General features: G+C 49.1%; 1 protein-coding gene across 2 annotated transcripts in view; it reads right to left on the minus strand.

Annotated features, from left to right (window-relative positions):
- Positions 1 to 20,505, minus strand: part of LOC125428364 (probable G-protein coupled receptor 173) — a 44,363-nt gene extending 23,858 nt beyond the window's left edge. The window contains exon 1 of one of the 2 annotated variants that reach the window (XM_048488361.1): positions 19,453 to 20,505. The gene's annotated coding sequence lies outside the window, so the exon portion shown is untranslated. The remainder of the gene's footprint in view (positions 1 to 19,452) is intronic. The other variant, XM_048488362.1, reaches the window with a different exon arrangement.
- Between the last annotated feature and the right edge of the window lie 232 nt (positions 20,506 to 20,737).

Here is a 20,737-nt window from a genome sequence, read left to right on the forward strand (position 1 = left end):
GGTACAAAGTCCCCAAGCAGGGTACAAAGTCCCCAAGCAGGGTACAAAGTCCCCAAGCAGGGTACAAAGTCCCCAAAGTCTCCCTATGGCAGCGAGTATGACTGTCATATAGATCTATAGCAGACCTGGGCATTAAATGGCCCGGGGGCCACATCCGGCCCGCTGGATGACCCTGACTGGCCTGTATGACAGACCTGGCCCTGGCCTAAGAGGACCTGTTAAGAACCGCTAACCCTCCCCCTTCCCCCCTCACCTTGCCACTGCGCCGGAAAGGCCTCTGGGAAAGGCCACTCCCCTTGCACAGTGGCTTCTGGGGCGTTCCCCTCCTTTGAAAGCCCCGCAGAAGCCGGTTGCCTTGGTTGCCGGCTTCTGCGGGGCTTTCAAAAGCGCCTCTCAAAAGCCAGCCTCTATCTTGCTGCTTTTGAACGCCCCGCAGAAGCCGGCAGCCAAGGCAACCGGCTTCTGCGGGGCTTTCAAAAGCACCAGTCGATGAAAAAAGTAGGTCAAGGGACTTAAGTCTCCCCACTTGCTTGATTGTCACAGTGGACATACAACACAGTGGACAACTGTGCAGGTAGGACAACTCTGTGCCAAATAGTGTTGTATGCAGAACTGTTGCCACTGATTCCAAGTTGATCTGTGCACCTGTCTGTCACTTATCAGCCCCTATTACGCAGAATTGAGTTCAGCCTTTTGGCCCGCCCCTCCACAATATGTTCTGTTTCTTATGCGGCCCCATGGAAAAAATAATTGCCTACCCCTGATCTATAGCAACACATTCATTATTGGCCGGCCATTGCAGGACAATCCCTTTTTTTTAAAAAAAATTGTGCATTGAACATGTCCAGCTGCGCAGGTGCAGCCAATCGGATTGTGGCTCTCCATGTCAGATGGATGTGGGTAAGCCATCCAGAGCCAGACTGAGATTACAGCGCCAGCAATCATGGCTGTGCCATCTAACCATGTCAATGGTTTTCATCATTAAATATGAAGATAGAAAACAAGGTCAACTAAGCAAAATGGCCACTATATTTCCGTCGGTAATCAGTTTGAAGGGTGGGGACTGGAGTGGTTGGCATTCAAAATAACACCACTGGTTACTACCCCACAGTTTCTCTTTCTCACTTTTATACTCCAGTCTTTCTCAAAGGAGCTCAGGGGGAGGTGCTCCTATTTTCTTTTCAACATAACCCAGTGAGATAGATTGGACTGAGATTGTGCATGACTGATCTAGGGCAGGGGTCTGCAACCTGCGACTCTCCAGATGTTCATGGACCACAATGGGATTTGTAGTCCACGAACATCTGGAGAGCCGCAGGTTGCAGACCCCTGATCTAGGGTAACCCATGAGGTTTCTGTTGTGATGGATTCAGGCCTCCTCTAAATAGTTCGGTGACTTTTAGGGATAACAGCCTCCACATTGGAGTGGAAGTTCTCCCAGAATTACTTCTGCTCTCCAGACTACACAGGACCAGTTCCCCAGCAGGAAGTGGGCACTTCCAAGGGCAGGAGAAACATGACATCACATCCTCACTACGCTCCATCCTTTTTCCAAATCCTGCACTCCTTAGGCATTCTCCCCAAATCTCCAGGAATTTTCCAAGCTGGAGTTGGCAATCTTAATTGCTACACCACTCCACATTGTTCACTTGAGCTCAGAGACCTTTTCCTGCCAAACTCCTGGAGTTCTCTCAGAGTGACAACTCATCTTCAGATGGCCAGGGATCAGTCTGACAGCTTCAGAAGGCGGGCTCTATGGCAGTGATGGCGAACCTTTTTGAGACCCAAATTGCAACCCAAAACCCACTTATTTATCTCAAAGTGCCAATGCGACAATTTAACCTGAATACTGAGGTTTTACTTTAGAAAAAATGGTTGGCTCCGAGGCGTGCGTTACTCGGGAGTAAGCTTGGTGGTAGTCGGTGGCTTTGCTTTGATCTTTGGGCCCTGATCTTTGCTCTTCCAGTGAGTGAATCACGACCCTAGGAGGGTTTACTCAGAAGCAAGCTCCATTGCCAGCAACCAAGCTTACTCCCAGGTAAAGGATCGCGCTTTAGTTATTCGCATGAAAGTCAGTGGGGTTTAACAGCACTTAACATGGTTACCTACACTGCTTCCCCAAAACTAGGTTTTAGGTTTAATGCTAATAATCGAGCCCAGCGGCCCAGGCCAGCCTAGATGTGTGTGTGGGAGGGTGGGGGCGACTCTGTTTGCGCATGCCCACAGAGGGGGCTCTGAGTGCCACCTCTGGCACCCATGCCATAGGTTCGCCACCACTGCTCTATGGTATACCATAGATTCTGGGTGAAATTCCTTCCTAACCTTTCCTGCGCCAACACAAGCACCAATCCCAGGAACTTCCCAGGCTAGAACTCCACCTCTGACAGAAGGGAAAACATATGCCAAAACCATCAGCATGAGAGACTTTCCCACGTACACCTGTTTCATGTGCTGTTCTAAGCTCAGAAAGGCTTCCACCAGGAGGCCCAGCGAGGCGTTCCCTGGGGTCATGTGGTTTTCAGCCCAGCCACGAGGGGAAGGTCAACGGCTCATTGGACTTGTGAAGCCTTCTCAGACAGATGGAGGGGTGTCATGCGGTTCCCTCTGCTTGACTCATTTGTCTGGTTGTTAAATTAGTCAGACGCTTACACACATGCACCCATTTCGTGCCCACATGCACCCTTCAAAGTAATGTTCCGTGAACACAGGTGGCCACTGACTGAGTGGGAACGTACCATAGAGTGTGTTGGAAGAACCACTTGGCAGAGTTTCTTTCAGAGGCTTGGTAGAGTTTGTTTTCAGATGTTGCTGTGCGGTAGGAGGGCTAGGTTCGAGCCCATTAGTGTCTTAAGATTCTTTACTAACCTGGATCCTTTACTAACCTGGATAGCTTTAAAAAGGGCTTGGACAGATTTATGGAGAAGTCAATCTATGGCTACCAATCTTGATCCTCCTTGATCTCAGATTGCAAATGCCTTAGCAGACCAGGTGCTCAGGAGCAGCAGCAGCAGCAGAAGGCCCTTGCTTTCACCTCCTGCCTGTGAGCTCCCAAAGGCACCTGGTGGGCCACTGCGAGTAGCAGAGTGCTGGACTAGATGGACTCTGGCCTGATCCAGCAGGCTAGTTCTTATGTTCTTATGTTCTTAAGAGACCCGCAAGGTCTTTGGGGCATGAGCTTATGGGGTATGAGCTCCCTTTGACTCTCGAAAGCTAATGCTGCCCAAATCTTGTGGGTCTCTATGGTGCTACTAGACTTGAATCTAGTGGGTGAAGTCTGTCGTCCAGTCATACCAGGCAAAGCCGTGAGGAGAATTTTACCGCTCCTCTGCTTCTCCTGGTTTTTGCTCTACTGTGGCAAAATTACTCTCACCTTTCGGCAGGATGATACCGAACACTGGCTTACGAAGTGATTATGGGCACCCTGTCAACGGCTATCAGTGTATATCCACGGCTGGCGCAGTGACAGGATTTATGTAGCACTTTTCCATGTGATCCTTGTAATCTTGACTACGACCCTCCAAGGGCCAAAGCAGATATGCGCTGAGAGTTATGTGTGTGGAGCTCCCAGCGATTTTTGAAATCTCAATTTTCGAGAGCCCTATTTGGGTGGGGATCAGGGGCGTAATGCCCGTTGGGCCAGGTGGGCAGCTGCCCAGGGCACCACCTTGTGGGGGGGCATCAAAATGCAGGGTTCGTTTTTGGGTATTTTAGTGGTTTTCCGTTTTTGGCCTGCAGGGGGCGCAGTTTTTAGGCTAGCGGCTCCAAATGTTCAGCGTATCATCAAAAGACTGTCCTTATGCTACCCCCCAAGTTTGGTGCAGTTTGGTTCAGGGGGATCTCAGTCCTCCTTAGCAAAGAATGGGGCACCCCCTTTGGGAGTCCATAACTTTGGACTCCTTGAACCAAACCTCACCAAACTTGGGGAGTAGCATAAGGACCGTCTCCTGATGATACGCTGACATTTTGGTGCTGATATGTCTAAAAATGTACCCCCTGCAGGCACCAATGTCCTGGTGCAAAAAAAAATTGGTCGTGGTGGAGTGGCCGCCCATGGGGGGGGGGGGGCATCCAACTCAGGTTTTGCCCAGGGCTACAGTTTGCCTCGTTACGCCCCTGGTGGGGATGCAGGGAGGGGGTTTGCGCCAACAGCCCTCTCTGTGCATGTCTGGTTTGCTCCTAGAATAGGAAAGTATTGACATCCCTGTCAGCGACTGAGGAAGAAAAGGAAGGCCATTCCTCACTTTCACCACCACCACCACTCTTGCGCTTCTCACAGAAGAGACTGAGCAGAAGTAATTCCATGAGGGAAGCTTTCCTCAAAACAAAGCTGAAGTAACGAGAAAAGTTTTTCTCATCTGATTTCTTTATGTCAGGCTGATGGGAGGAAGGCCTGCAACAAATGCGACATTTCTAGGGAGTAGGGAGTTGCCAACCTCCGGGTGGGGCCTGGAGTTCCCCTGGAATTGCAACTGGTTTCAGTTCTCCTGGAATAAATGGCAGCTTTGGAGGGCAGGTTTTACCGTGTTATATCCTGCTGAAGTCCCTCTGCTCCCCAAATCCTGCCCTCTCCAGACTCTATCCCTAAAACTCCAGGAATTTACCAGTCTGGAGTTGGGAACCCTAGTTGAGGAAGAGTGGCTTGCTTAGGATGTCTAGCATGCTGATTAAGACTTGGTCAGCAGCGTGGTGCTCAAAAATCAGCAAGAGAAAGAAACACTGCCTATTACGAACCAATATTGATCCAGCCACAATTACAGCCACAACTACAGGGACAATTGAAAAGTAGTAACCCTAGTCCCGTGGTGGTGAACCTATGGCACTCCAGTTGTTCATGGACTACAATTCCCATCAGCCCCTGCCAGCATGGACAAACTGGAGTGCCATAGGTTCGCCACCACTGCCCTAGTCTGTCTGTCTGTCTCACACACACACACAATATTGGAATACACACAGCAAGCATCCGTCTGTCTAACTGTGAACATGGCCCCAAGAGTGTGGATCAAAAAACCCATTCAATGAGACCATGTGCAGATGGGGAAGGGTTTTTTCCCCTCAACTTTGGAAGAACCCCGGGTTTTCAGGAAAACCTGAAAAGGGAAAACAATGGCAGGGAGTATTTTTAAAAGTCCAGAAGTTAAAGGAGATAAGCTACATTACAAGATCACCCCGGGTGCTGTGGGGGTTGCTTAGCAACCCCATTAAACAAGGCCGCAGCAGGAGAAGGCAGAGGTGGGACCAAGAGAGGAGGAGAGAAATAGTGGCAGGTGAGAGTGAGGGAGGAAGTCGAGGTGGAAGAGACCGGTGGAGAGGAGAAGATGGAAACAGAACATAGTAGTGAAGGGGAGACAGAAGGGCAGTGGGGTTGGGGAGGCGATAGAAGAGTTGACAAAGAAATAGGAGAAGGGGCAAGAAATGAAGGTGAAAGAAGGGTAGAAGCAGAAACCAGAGAGGAGAGGGGCTTTCAGCTCTGACCTGGATAGCTGAGTCTGGCCCAGTCTTATCAGATCTCAGAAGCTAAGCAAGGAAATCCAGAGTTGCTCCTACACAGAGGCAAGCAATGGCAAACCACCTCTGTATGTCTCTTGCTTGACCTGGATGGCCAAGGCTAACCTGATCTCATCAGTTCTCTAAAAGGAAAGTGGGACTTACCTTTGGTGGTTGCCCATCCAAGTCTGTGCTAGGATGGGAGACTACCAAGGGAATCCAGGGTTACAACACAGGGGCAGGCAATGGCACAACACCTCTGGATATCTCTTGCCTTGAAAACCCATAGGGTCTCCATAAAGTGACTGTGATTAGATAGCAAGAGAGAGAGAGGGAGAATTCATCAGTCTCCACTTCCAAACTGCCATTCCCAAAATTCTTTGCAAGAGAAGAAGCAATGACATTATACTAGGATAAAATTGCTATAAATTAGTAAAGTGGAAAGATCCAGACACTAAGACTCCTTTAATAATAGTATGTGGCAACGGAGCATCCACATCATCAGGGCCGGATCTAGATGAGAACAGGCCCTTGGCTACTCCACTTGTGAGGACCCCCCCCCCCACACCAATCCCCTGCCCTCCCGACTACAGGAAGATGGAAGAGTGTTTTAAAGTTCAGTAAAGTGAGGATGATGCCAGCTATTTAAAAATTCCACAATTCAGAATTCCTCCTCTAAAGGATGGACATAACACAGTGATGGCGAACCTTTTCGAGACCGAGTGCACAAATTGCAACCCCAAACCCACTTATTTATCGCAGTGCCAACACGGCAATTTAACCTGAATACTGAGGTTTTAGTTTAGAAAAAACAGTTGGCTCAGAGGCGCGCGTTACTCAGGAGTAAGCTTAGTGAAGCAACTGTGCAACACTTAGAATGGGTGAATCACGACCCTAGGAGGGTATACTCAGAAGCAAGCCCCATTACCAGCAACCAAGTTTACTCCCAGGTAAAGGATCATGCTCAGGCCAGCCTAGAGATGTGTGTGTGGGGGGGGGTGATTCCCCCCCATGATGAACTCTGTGCACGTGCCCACAAAACCCGTGCCATAGGTTCGCCACCACTGACATAAGGTGTTATTGTTAAATACTGCAGTGATTGAAACAAAAATGCATAAATGTTAAAATTAACACTATGAACAACTTTTACCATAACCAAACTTTGTAAATATTTGTGCAATAAGCAGGAATTTTTAGGCAAAGGAAATTGTATGTTCACTGTTATATCCTTAAAAAACGGTTGAGCTTACAAATTGTATTGCCTGGGAAGTGTTAATAAGATTATCACAATCACCTGACAATGACAGTGTGACACTTTTAGGTTCTACTTTGTGTTATCATTAAGCAGTTGGTTTTAAAATAAGCTACAATCATCCAGTACACTAAGACTATTAAAAAAAATTCTAGCCTTCCTCATAGCAAAATCGTTCAAAAGTTCATCAACATTTGCTTGTCTAAGTTTGTCCCTTTCAATGCACAGTTCAGTGCTTTCAACCTCTCTTGAAACATTGTGGTCCTTAATTCATTTTTAATTCTTTTGAGTTTTGAAAAAGATCTCTCTCTCCCTCTCGAGCAGTTAATTAAGCTAAGAAATAGCCGCAAGATTGCTTCCACGTTAAGGAACGCCATCTGAATTTTTCCCTTGTATATAATTTGATAAAGGTCTATATGAGGCAGATTAGTGCTTTTCTTATAGATCTATAGCAGGGATCTTCAAACTATGGCCCTCCAGATGTTCATGGACTACAATTCCCATCAACCCCTGCCAGCATGGCCAAGTGGTAGGGCTCATGGGAATTGTAGTCTATAAACATCTGGAGGGCCATAGTTTGAAGACCCCTGATCTATAGTTTTGTTTCATGTACAAGCAAAAATGAAAATGTTCATCAGTAAGTTTGAGGTCAACTTCTTCTGGGTTTGCTTTCATCCACAGTTCAACACCTTGCTAAATTTCTTGCTTAGATGCTGTCAGATTAGCAAGAAAGGAAAACATTTGTGCAATATCACTGTACAGAATAGTTCTTCTTCTTAAACTGGCTTCAAGTGCATCTAGTATAGGAATAAATAATTTAAGAAAGTTCATCTAAAGCATCAGGACCAGGTGCACTGCCTTCATCTCCTTGTGACCACCGTTCTGTAATTAACATTCGGCAAGGTTCGGCATTGCCCAAGCTCATCAAAATCTTCTCTAAGGCCCCTTCCGCACACGCAAAATAATGCATTTTCAAACCACTTTCACAACTGTTTGCAAGTGGATTTTGCTATTCTGCACAGCTTCAAAGAGCACTGAAAGCAGTTTGAAAGGGCATTATTCTGCATGTGCGGAAGGAGCCACATTTTTGTCAAAGGCTTTCACGGCTGGATTCAACTGGTTATTGTGGGTTTTCCGAGTTGTGTGGCATTGGTCTGGTAGATTTGTTCCTAACATTTCACCTGCATCTGTGGCTGGCATCTTCAGAGGTGTATCACACCTCTGTGGGAGTGCACAAACACATCTCTCTGTGACACACCTCTGAAGATGCCAGCCACAGATGCAAGCGAAACGTTAGGAACAAGATCAACCAGACCAGACCACGGCCACACAGCCCAGGAAACCCACAACAACCACTTCTCTAATTTTGTTTAAAAAACCCTGGAGTACTGAATAACAGGTCTGATTTCTGAATGACTTTGTTGACCCTGTGAAAATGGCCTAGCACATGGATCCAAAAATGCAGCATAAACACAAATTCCACTTCTTCCATTTTCTGCAAAAGATTGTTATCTCAAAGCCTGGTACCTCCCTTTCCATTAACTTCAGAGTACAAATGACCGAGGGCATCAGTGATAGCACGGTAACTTTCCAAAACAGCTTCTGTGGCTTTTCCAATGTCTGACAAATATTTAGGCCAGTGATGGCGAACCTATGGCACGGGTGCCAAAGGTGGCACTCAGAGCCCTCTCTGTGGGCACATGCAAACAGAGCCCCCCCCCCCCCACATCTAGGCTGGCCTGGGCCACTGGGCTCGATTATTAGCATTAAACCTAAGACCTAGTTTTGGGGAAGTAGTGTAGGTAACCCTGTTAAGCGCTGTTAAACCCCACTGATTTTCATGCGAAGAACTAAAGTGCAGTCCTTTACCTGGGAGTAAGCTCGGTTGCTGGCAATGGGGCTTGCTTCTGAGTAAACCCTCCTAGGGTCGTGATTCACCCGTTGGAAGAGTTGCACAGTTGCTTCAAAGCAAAGCCATCGACTACCACCAAGCTTACTCCCGAGTAACACACGCCTCGGAGCCGTTTTTTCTAAACTAAAACCTCAGTGTTCAGGTTAAATTGCTGTGTTGGCACTTTGCGATAAGTAAGTGGGTTTTGGGTTACAATTTGGGCACTCGGTCTCGAAAAGGTTTGCCATCACTGATTTAGGCACTTTTGACTGAGAAGAAGAAGGAGAAGGAGAAGGAGAAGGAGAAGGAGAAGGAGAAGGAGAAGGAGAAGGAGAAGGAGGAGGAGAAGGAGAAGGAGAAGGAGAAGGAGAAGGAGAAGAAGGAGAAGGAGGAGGAGAAGGAGAAGGAGAAGGAGGAGAAGGAGAAGGAGAAGGAGGAGAAGGAGAAGAAGGAGAAGGAGAAGGAGAAGGAGAAGGAGAAGAAGGAGAAGAAGAAGAGGAGGAGGGAGGGGTAATAGTTTAGATTTATACTCCACCTTTCTCTCCTGTGGCTTACAAACTCCTTTCACTTCCTCTCCCTACAGCAGACACCTTGTGAGGCAGGTGGGGCTGAGAGAGTTCTGAGAGAACTGTGACTAGCCCAACGTCACCCAGCAGGAATGTGGGAGTGCACAAACACATCTGCTTCACCAGATAAGCCTCCGCCACTCAGGTGGAGGAGTGGGGAATCAAACCCAGTTCTTCAGATTACAATCCACCTGCTCTTAACCACGGCACCACCCTGGCTCCCGTAATATAATATTACATAATAAAAATAATGCTCACTAACTCCAGTGTGACTTTTTTTTTCCTTTGGGTAATGCCCAGGGTAGCCTAACCCTGCCAGATCTTAGAAGATAAGCAATGTAGGCCTGGTTTGTTCATGAATGGGAAGTCCCAGGAAGTCCCAGGTCTTGCCTTGACCTGAATGGCCCAGGTTAGTCCAATCTTATTGGATCTCAGAAGCTAAGCAGGGTCAGTTCTGGTGAGTGCTAGGAGACCATTAAGGAAGTCAAGGGTTGCTACGGAGAGGCAGGCAATGGTAAGCTACCTCTGCAGATCTCATGCCTTGAAAACCCTACAGGGTTGATCTAAGTTGGTTGGAGCTTGATGGCAAAACAAAAGAAGCAGAAAAGTTCACATTATGCTCAATGGCCAGTTCTCTTTACAAGTCCACAGACTGGATCCATCATGGATTGATAAATATCAAATTAAGCTCAGTGGTGGCGAACCTTTGGCACTCCAGATGTTATGGACTACAATTCCCATCAGCCCCTTCCAGCATGGCCAATTGGCCATGCTGGAAGGGGCTGATGGGAATTGTAGTCCATAACATCTGGAGTGCCAAAGGTTCGCCACCACGGTGTTAGGTCCTTCCTGACAGCAGATGACAATGGTTTGTCAACTCAGTGTGGGGAAATTCCTAGAGATCTGGGGGTAGAGGTAGACTGTTTAGTTCAGGGTGTCAAACACTGGTCCTCCCGATGTTCACGGACTACAATTCCCATCAGCCCCTGCCAGCATTCCCATTCTAGCAGGGGTTGATGGGAATCATAGTCCATGAACATCCAGAGGGCCAGAATTTGACTCCCCTGGCCTAGTTCTCAAGTTATTTCTATTTACTAGGGATGATCTTTGGGGTACTCGCCCCTGGAAATTAATTGGAGTGGATCGCAAAGCTCTCCTGCACACCACGTGTGAGCAGAGGATGCCCAGTCCGCTGCTCCACTTCTGGAATCACTATTCAAATAGTAAACAAAGATGAGCTGCTGCTATTCTAAAATAAGCTCAAGAGGATGTTTAAATTTAAACTCCATGATCAAAATGTTAAGTCAATTGCTGTCTGTTTACTAAAACACCCAAAGGTGAGAGGCTCCGGGAGTGATCTTCCTTGGAGAGACACCAAACTGGTCCTTTATTTTCATCAGTAGACTATTGGAGGGGATGGTTTTATCCTCCTCTTTCCAAAGGAAAGGAGTATAAGGTGGGAAACAGCCTGGGTTTGGAGGGTGCCTACTTGGGAGTGTCCCAAGACTTATGACCCATACTGGATGAGGAAGAAGAGTGCCTGCTTGGGTACTGTGAGATCCCAAAGGCACCTGGTGGGCCACTGCGAGTAGCAGAGTGCTGGACTAGATGGACTCTGGTCTGATCCAGCTGTCTCTTTCTTATGTTCTTAAGGCCATTGCTTTCACATCCTGCATGTGAACTCCCAATGGCACCTGGTGGGCCACTGTGAGTAGCAGAGAGCTGGACTAGATGGACTCTGGTCTGATCCAGCAGGCTCTTTCTTATGTTCTTAAGGCCATTGCTTTCACATCCTGCATGTGAGCTCCCAAAGGCACCTGGTGGGCCACTGCGAGTAGCAGAGAGCTGGACTAGATGGACTCTGGTCTGATCCAGCAGGCTCTTTCTTATGTTCTTAAGGCCCTTGCTTTCACATCCTGCCTGTGAGCTCCCCAAGGCACCTGGTGGGCCACTGCGAGTAGCAGAGAGCTGGACTAGATGGACTCTGGTCTGATCCAGCAGGCTCTTTCTTATGTTCTTAAGGCCATTGCTTTCACATCCTGCATGTGAGCTCCCAATGGCACCTGGTGGGCCACTGCGAGTAGCAGAGAGCTGGACTAGATGGACTCTGGTCTGATCCAGCAGGCTTGTTCTTATGTTCTCATGTTCTCATGAGGGCTCCCGTGTCATTCCTACTTGGCATGCAGAAATGCGGAAGGTGAAGCATTTCCTGGCGTAGAGATGGGGAAATGTAACTTTCTTGTGCCTTCCTGGAAACGAAAGTCCGCAGCTATAAACAGGGACAGTGACAGGACCAACTAAAAACTGCAGCTTGAAGGAGCAACTATTCAAAAGGTTCTCTCATGCCGAAGCTTTCAGTAAAAGCAAACGTATATTACTAGTCTTCAAGGTGGTAGGGCAAAATCTAGAAATGTCTAAGCTGTGGCGACTGAAGACTCTGAAAAGGACCTCAGCAGACTCAAATTCTGACACGCCACTTTGGCTTCAATTCCCACGTAATTTTGACCTTTTCGTCACATGGCGGAGTCATACTCATGCACGTGACAACAAACTCCCAGGTTAGACTAACCAACCCTTGCAAAAACACCCACCACGTGCAAGTACAAACTCACTCTGCATCACCTTGGGGAGGGGGGGGGGATGATAGCTCTGTGGTAGAGAACCTGTTTGGCCTGCGGAAGGTCCCAGGTTTAATACCTGCTATCTCCAGTTTTTAAAAAAGGTGGCAGGTGATGTGAAATAGTTCTTGAGAACCTGGAGAGCAACTGCCAGTCTGAGTGGACTATGCTGGATAGCTTTAAAAAGGGCTTGGACAGATTTATGGAGGAGAAGTCGATCTGTGGCTACCAATCTTGATCCTCCTTGATCTCAGATTGCAAATGCCTTAGCAGACCAGGTGCTCAGGAGCAGCAGCCGCAGAAGGCCCTTGCTTTCACCTCCTGCATGTGAGCTCCCAAAGGCACCTGGTGGGCCATTGCGAGTAGCAGAATGCTGGACTAGATGGACTCCGGTCTGATCCAGCAGGCTTGTTCTTATGTTCTTATGTTCTTATGCTGACTTTGATGGACCAAAGGTCTGACTCAGAGTAAAGCAGTTTCTTGTGTGTTCGTGCCTGTGTTCAGTTTCCAGCCTGCAGAGTTCCTTGCCTTTCCCAGTGGGAGGGGACTATGTCTCCCCACTCCACCACTCTTCTGAAGCGGCCTTATACTGAACCAGACAATCAGCCCATCAATGGTATTGCGTGCTCAGACTGGCAGCTGCTGTTCCAGCCTTTCACATCACCTGCTTTTAACTGGGGGTGCTGGGAATTGAGCCTGGGAACTTCTGCATGAAAAGGAGAGGCTCTTCCGCTAAGCCATAGAGAATGCACCATAGAATCATAGATCATAGAGTTGGAAGAGAACTCAGGGGCCATCAAGTCCAATCCACCTGCCATGCAGGAACACACAATCAAAGCACTCCTGACAGAAGGCCATCCAGCCTCTGTTTAAAAACCTCCAAAGAAGGAGACTCCACCACACTCCGAGGCAGTGAATTCCGCTGTCGCACAGCCCTGACAGTCAGGAAGTTCTTCCTGTGGAATCTCTTTTCCTTCACCTTGGACCCATGACCCCCGGACTAGATGGACTCCGGTCTGATCCAGCAGGCTTGTTCTTATGTTCTTATGTTCTTATGCTGAGACCAGTCCAGGTCCTAGTCTCTAGAGCAGCAGAAAACAAGCTTGCTCCCTCACCAACATGACATCCCTTCAAATATCTAAACAGGGCTATCATGTCACCTCTTAACCTTTTCTTCACTAACCTAAACATCCCCAGCTCCCTAAGTCTCCACCTTGTAGGGCATGGATTCCAGACCTTTCACCATTTTGGTTTCCCTCCTTTGGACCCTTTTTAACTTGTCAATATCCTTCCTAAATTGCAGTGCCCACAACTGGGCACAATATTCCAAGTGAGGTCTAACCAAGGCAGAATAGAGAGGTACAATTACATCCCTCAATGGCACAGGGACAAATCAGATTTTTGTGTGGATTGACCTGAGGCACCAGACTCTGACTGCCAATTACATTATGGTGGTAGAAGTGGAAGAGGATGCTTCAGGGGTCAGTGCTATCAGTCACAGACCAGGAAAGGGATCTGGGCATCTTAGTTGATAGTTCCATGGGAATGTCAACTCAATGCATGGCAGCTGTGAAAAAGGCAAACTCTATGCTGGGGATCATTAGGAAAGGAGTTGATAATAAAACTGCAAGGATTGTCATGCCCTTATATAAAGCCGTGGTGCGACCGCACTTGGAGTACTGTGTTCAGTTCTGGTCGCCACATCTCAAAAAGGATATCGAAGAGATAGAAAAAGTGCAGAGAAGGGCAATGAGGATGATTGAGGGATTGGAGCACCTTCCTTATGAGGAGAGGCTGCAGCGTTTGGGACTCTTTAGTTTGGAGAGGAGATTGAAGTCTATAAAATGATGCATGGGGTAGAAAATGTGGACAGAGAGAAATTTTTCTCTCTTTCTCACAATACTAGAACCAGGGGGCATCCATTGAAAATGCTGGGGGGAAGAATTAGGACTAATAAAAGGAAACACTTCTTCACACAACGTGTGATTGGTGTTTGGAATATGCTGCCACAGGAGGTGGTGATGGCCACTAACCTGGATAGCTTTAAAAAGGGCTTGGGCAGATGTATGGAGGAGAAGTCGCTCTCTGGCTACCAATCTTGATCCTCCTTGATCTGAGATTGCAAATGCCTTAGCAGACCAGGTGCTCAGGAGCAGCAGCAGCAGAAGGCCATTGCTTTCACATCCTGCACGTGAGCTCCCAAAGGCACCTGGTGGGCCACTGCGAGTAGCAGAGTGCTGGACTAGATGGACTCTGGTCTGATCCAGCAGGCTAGTTCTTATGTCCTTATGTTCTTATGCTGTCCAAAAACAGGATACTGCTTTTCTTTCCATCACCCACCGCCTGGTCCTTTCAATCGAAAATACTTGGGATTGAACCTGCTTGCCGAGCAAAGGCTCTGCCACTGAGCCACGGCCCCTCCCCAGCGCATGAAGCCCCCCGGTACTGAATCAGGTTTTTGGTCCAACAAAGCCAATATTGTCCACTCAGACTGGCAGAGGCTCTCCAGTATACTCCAGTATGCAATAGAATAGATACTCAACATTCTCCCACACTAGAAGAAGAAGAAGAAGAGTTTGGATTTGTATCCCCCCTTTCTCTCCTGCAGGAGACTCAAAGGGGCTGACGGTCTCCTTGCCCTTCCCCCCTCACAACAAACACCCTGTGAGGTGGGTGGGGCTGAGAGAGCTCCGAGAAGCTGTGACTAGCCCAAGGTCACCCAGCTGGCGTGTGTGGGAGTGCACAGGCTAATCTGAATTCCCCAGATAAGTCTCCACAGCTCAGGCGGCAGAGCTGGGGATCAAACCCGGTTCCTCCAGATTAGATACACGAGCTCTTAACCTCCTACGCCACTGCTGCTCCTAGTTGAAAATCCACGAGCAACATGTATTACTGTACATGTTAATAAGAAAAGGGTTGCTCTCCTGGAGTCCTTCTCCCACTCAGCAGTGGATTTCTAGATCCTGCAGTAAGGTCAGAGAATCCCTGCCCATCTGTGTAAATCCATTGCTAACTATACATCCACCCATTTTGGGTCATCCTGAAGTAGACCCTCTGCGCACACAGCAGGGATCACGCACTGGGGTAGTGAGGTGGTAGTTGTGAATTTCCTGCGTCATGCAGGCGGTTGGACTAGTTGACCCTTGAGGTCCCTCCCAGCTCCGTGTTTCTATGACTGCCAGCCCAATTCACTGCAACACAACCGGAAAATCTAGTTTCCCTCACACTAGTAAACACACGGGAAAACACATTCCAGCCATCTCACAAATGTGTGATTTGTGGATTTCGGTTCGTCTGCGACACCAACGCACCCTTCGTCCACACCCGTCCATATTCTAACTTTTTCTTAATGTTCAAACACAGAGACAGGGAAACTATGCAGGTCCCACTTTCTACCTTTATGTGAATATACAGAGGCATGAATACTCAAAGGCACAACTAGATTCAAAGCCAGCAGCTTTCTGGAGACCAAAGAGATTTTAGGGTTTGGGCCTTCAAGAGCCAAGAGATATTGTTATGCACTAAGGTACTATTATTATTATTATTATTATTATTATTATTATTATTATTATTATTATTATTATTATTATTATTATTATTATATAATTAGATTTAATATACCGCCCTATCCCAACAGGGCTCAGGGCGGTGAACAGTATAAAACATCATAAAATAACAATTTAAAACAATTACATTCTAAAACAGTAGCCCACAACCCCACATATAAACCCAAAAACAACCCCCCTCAGAGAAGAACAATGGGTCTCAGTGGTGTTAAAGACCCTTATAAGCAGAGGGGGACACGGGCACGGGCATGGGCACCATCAGCGGCTGGACTCTCCGAAGGCCCGGTGGAACAATTCGGTTTTACAGGCCCTGCGGAATTCTCCAAGGTCCCGCAGGGCCCGGACAGCTGGTGGGAGAGTGTTCCACCAGGCTGGTGCCAGAGCCATAAAGGCCCTGGTCCGAGTAGAGGCCAGCCGCGTCATTGAGGGGCCAGGGATCTCCAGTAAGTTGGCCTCTGCTGACCGCAGAGGTCGAGCCGGGATATAAGGGGTAATGTGGTCCCGAAGGTACGAGGGTCCCAGGCTGCGTAAGGCCTTGAAGGTCAGTACCCACACCTTGAAAATGATTTGGAATTCAACCGGTAACCAATACTACCAGACTCAAATCTATTCTACAGTAGACCACCATGGCTACCCTTTGAAATTATTTTTCTCCCATGAACACTAGGTACAGACGGACATTTTTGCACACTCCTGCATGTAACAGTCATGCGGAACATGCAAATGTGTCTGACATACCCACAGACAAGACACACAAATAGCTAATTCTCTCCCTTACCATGTGCAACTCATATGTTCAGTTTCCATATGAAGAACCAGAATTTCTCTGTGAAGAACCAGATTTTCTCTTGTACAAGGGTCAACAAAAGATTTCCCATCACATGTGATCTCCTGCCTTGTACTTTATTGTATTTACTGACAGTGTTTATATTTATTGACAGTGTTCAATTGTTCTTATTGCATTGACTGTATTTTATTCATGGTTGTTAGCTGCTCTGAGCCCTGCTTTGCAGTGGGAGGGTGGAATAGAAATGGAAATAAATAAATGTGATATATACATTTATAAGCTATGAAGCTGCCTATTATGGACAGCACAGGCTGGCCTTATCTTATTAGATAGCAGAAGCTAAGCAGGGTGGGCCCTGGTTAGGACTTGGATGGGAGATCACCCAGAAGTCCAGGGTCGCTATGCGGAGGCAGACAACGACAAACACCTCTATCTGTCTCCTGTTTTTGCCTGGGTGGCCCAGGCCAGCCCAGTATCACCAGATTTCAGAAGTTAAGGGTTAGAACTTGGATGAAAGAACTTGGATGAAAGAACAACAAGGAAGACCAGGGTTGTTATGCAGAGGTCACCAGTGGCAATCCACCTCTGAACATCTCTCACCTGGAAGATCCTATGTGGTTGCCATAAATCACCTGCAACTTGACAGAATTTTCCATCACCAGTGGGAGGAGGAGGGCTTGTGGAAACTTCCTGTCAGTGGCAGGGTCTGCTTTTGATTTTTTCAGTGAACTGGTTTTACAGTAGAACTCTCTGAAGGAAGGGATGGAGATCAGTGACCAGGGACTCCCTCAGAGGGCTACCAGGAGGTTCTGTTGCCACACACCCCGCTTCCTGAACCCATCTGTGGGTTGGTAAGTAAGTCAAGAGGTATTTGGTGGCATCTGGATTTGTGGCACATGATTCCACATTGCTGACACAACACACAAGCGCTGTGTCTGAGGCTTATTGTAAAGAGTGAGGAATAAATCAAAATTGATGATGATGATAGGCCAACAACCAGCTAAAGAATTGTGATATTAAACAACATTTAATGATGATGATGATGATGTATGCACAAACACTATGCTGATACATTACAACTTCCTAGGCCTCTGGGTGAGGCTCATGTTATAATGAAAGGCCAACACCCAGCTAAAGAACTGGCAGCTGTGATAGTAACTAATAATAACAATAATAATAATAATGATGATGATGATGATGATGATGATGATGATGATAATCTCTCTGCCACTGGCTTCTTGGAAAAACAAACGTATTTTCCAAAATGCCTTAATGACCTCAGCAGTTCATACTTTGATTTATGCCCACTGGTGACCAGTTTCTCTGGCAGAAAGCAGCATTTTGAGAAATGAACCAAGTCACATTTGTACAGCACGAAACGACAAAGCGTCTTAGGGTATCTTAAAGACAAACAGAGTTATGGGGTGACTCAAATGTGTGCCAGTCGGAAAGATTCGTGTACAAACCAAGAACAAATTCATCACAATTATTCATGTGCGGGTACACATCGGAGAAGAAAGCCATGTATACATCATCCACTTAAACACATCCATTCACAAACACACCAACATGTACTGTGGCTGTGCACGTCTGTTATGTACAGAAATACACAACACAGAGATCACACCATACACGCACACAAAGGCTGGAAGACACTCCCCCCCCCCCCAATACACTTGCTCACATACATTAACACTTGACACACATATTCTTCCACACATTTACGGTCCTCTTAGCTTCATACATGACAGTCTAGTAGGAGGACATCATTGTTGACTCAAGAGAAGTTACCATAGATGTACAGGTGAATTACCAACATTTTGCACAAAATTGAAAAAAACAAAAACAAAATCCCACGTTCTTCCCGCTGACAATACAATCAGTTCCTTGCTGATTTGGGTTAGTCGGGAGTATAGAATCAATCTCATTAATTTCAACATAATACTATTTAGTTTGCAGGACAGTTGATTCAGGATTAATCAACTCCACTTTGGTTACTCATGAATGTAAATCCATAGAAGTTACTAGGTGGGGAGGGGGAATTACTAACCTGTTTTGGGGCTCTAAAAATACTCCTAAACGAGCAAAGAACTAACTTTTTAAAAGCCTTCCTGGGTTACGTATGAGTAATTTTTATTCCCCCTAGCAACCAGGGAAGTGACTGTTTAGAATCTTGGATGTGCTAATAATTTACCCAGGCACCACTGGCTCCATATTACTCCTGATCTGCATTATATTGAGCTTACTGCAAGGAAACCACCTCAAATTACATTATCTCCAATTTTACACCTCCTTTTCTCCAGGGTGAGAGACAGTCCACCTTGCTCCCCTCTAAAACACTCTGTTTTATGCTAGTCAAGGCATCAGACTCAAAGGCTCCAACCAAAATACCAAATGTCGGTTTACAATCGGCTTACTACTCAGTTACACCCAAGTGTCTGCTCTTGGGGAGTCAGGAGGAAGAGGAGGCAAATACAGCCCATTCAACCAAAGCGCTGTCCCCGAACTGTTTAACAATCTTGTCAAGGCCTGATACGGAACAAAGGGACCTCCACATTTCCCCGCTCCCGATCTACTCCATCTTTCTGTATCCCGTGGGATAGGCCTATTGTTATGTTTTGGTTTGCAAATTTGGCAATCCGATTGACGAAGAGGGATATTTGAAGAAATAAGATGCTGTGTCGGGAGGCCGACTTATTTCGAGAGTGGTCTCAGTTTGCCAGAAAGGGTCAACAGTTCTCTTCCAGGGACGTTTTCTGAATGACAATTGGGTGGCGGGTGGCGGGTGATGGAGAAGCAGTTTGATGAAAGCCCATTCTCCAACTCTCCCCTTGTCTACACATAAAAGGTGGGGAGGGGGCACCGTGGGATGAAGGCAGGCAGGAGCAGACAAAAGGATCAAGCAGGCAGGGAGACGGTGGGGTGGAGGAAGCTCTGGAAAATGGAAATCAGAACTCCCACACCCAAGCTAGGTCATGAGTGGGGGGGGGGGAGAGAATTCCCCCCCCCAAACACACAAAGAGGCAGCAGGGAAACAGGTGGTGACTCCATGGAGACCTCTGAAAAGAGTGGGATGCAAAGGGTGGGTTTCGGGGATGGCAGGGTGGGGGGGCTCCAGCGGTGACCGACTGCAGGGCAGGAGGGTGGATGAGGCAGGCGGGAGAGGGCTGTCCAGGTGGCCGGAGAGAAATGGGCAGGGAGATGGAAAGGTGGAGGGAAATGGGGGGTGGGGGGTGGCGTCGCCCATTTGGAACATGCAGTGGTGCCCACCGGCTGGGCCCGGCTCACCTCCGCTCCTCCGGTCCAGGAAAGCCGCGGTAGAGATGGACACCCCCCCCTCCCCCAGCCCCTGGACGGGGCTGTCTGGGCAGGAGAGCCGGTGTCCCAGTCCACCCTGTGGTCCTTCAGGGTTTACACCCTACCCAGGAAGACTGGCAGGGATGCCCAGAGCTGTTGCCTTGGAGACAGGGCCGGTCCCTGCTTCCTTCTCCCAGGAAGGACCGGAGCTGGGGGGGGGGGGGAGCTGTCATCTCCGAGGGGTGGCCCCCTCCTCCTCCTCCTCCTCCTCCTCCTCCTCCTCTCTCCTCTCTCTTCCGGCAGGCCCCGATCCGGGCTCCCCTTCCCGTCTCGTCCTCGGGAATTAGGCCGGGCAGGGCGACGCCAACCTGGGCAGCTGGTCCATCTCGCCTAGGCGAAGGATCCGCGCAGCCCCAGCCGAGGCAGAGGCGGAGGAGGGCCGGCGGGGGGCAGAGGGGCTCCGACACGGGCTGCGAGGCTCCATCCGGCGGCGGGTTCGAGTCCCGCCACTGCCCATGTCTGGGCCAAGGTTACGTCGGGTCTGGGGGCCTCCGATGCCAGCTGGCCGCTCCGAAGGGGCCCTGGGTGGGCGGGGAGCCCCGGCCGGGCCAGGCGCCGACCGGACCCCCTCTGGGCTCAGCCTGGGGCCGCGCTGGACGCCCCCCACCCCCGCTTAGACGACGACGGAGGGGGGACGGGTTTACCCCGAGCGGCCCATCCCTGCCGGGCCCCCCAGGGGCTGCTGCTGGCCTCTCCCGGCCCGCTTGGCCACAGCCAGGCCGGGCTCCGGCTCAGCCATCCGGGCAGCCGCCGCTCTTCCTGGCTGGGGGGCCCCCCCGGCTGCCTGCCTGGCCCAGTCAAGCCATGGGGCGGGGGCGGGGGGGACGTTGCAAAGAGGAGGGGGGGCCCCCGGCCTGGCGCAGCTGCCCAGACGGCGCCCGGGAGGGGAGGGGGGAGAGCAGCGGCGCCGGCTGAAATGGCTGGCGGAGCGCGCGCGGAGGACAATGGGCAGCTCCGCGCGGGGGCGCGCGCGCGGCCGCTCCCCCTCCCCTCCCCTCCCCGGCGAGGATCGGCAGCCAGGAGAGGCGCGCCGGAGGAGGGGGGAGCTTCGGCAATTTCCGGACGGCTTCGGGCCCGGCGGCGGAGATGCAGGAGGAGCGCCCCGGCCGCCTCGCAGCATCAGGACCAGCAGCAGCAGCAGGAGGAGGAGGAGGAGGAGGAGGAGGAGGAGGAGGAGGAGAGGCGGGCGGGGCTCTGGGGGAAAAAGAGGGGGGGG

The sequence above is a fragment of the Sphaerodactylus townsendi genome, linkage group LG03 (assembly GCF_021028975.2).
Source record: "Sphaerodactylus townsendi isolate TG3544 linkage group LG03, MPM_Stown_v2.3, whole genome shotgun sequence".
Lineage (NCBI taxonomy): Eukaryota > Metazoa > Chordata > Lepidosauria > Squamata > Sphaerodactylidae > Sphaerodactylus > Sphaerodactylus townsendi.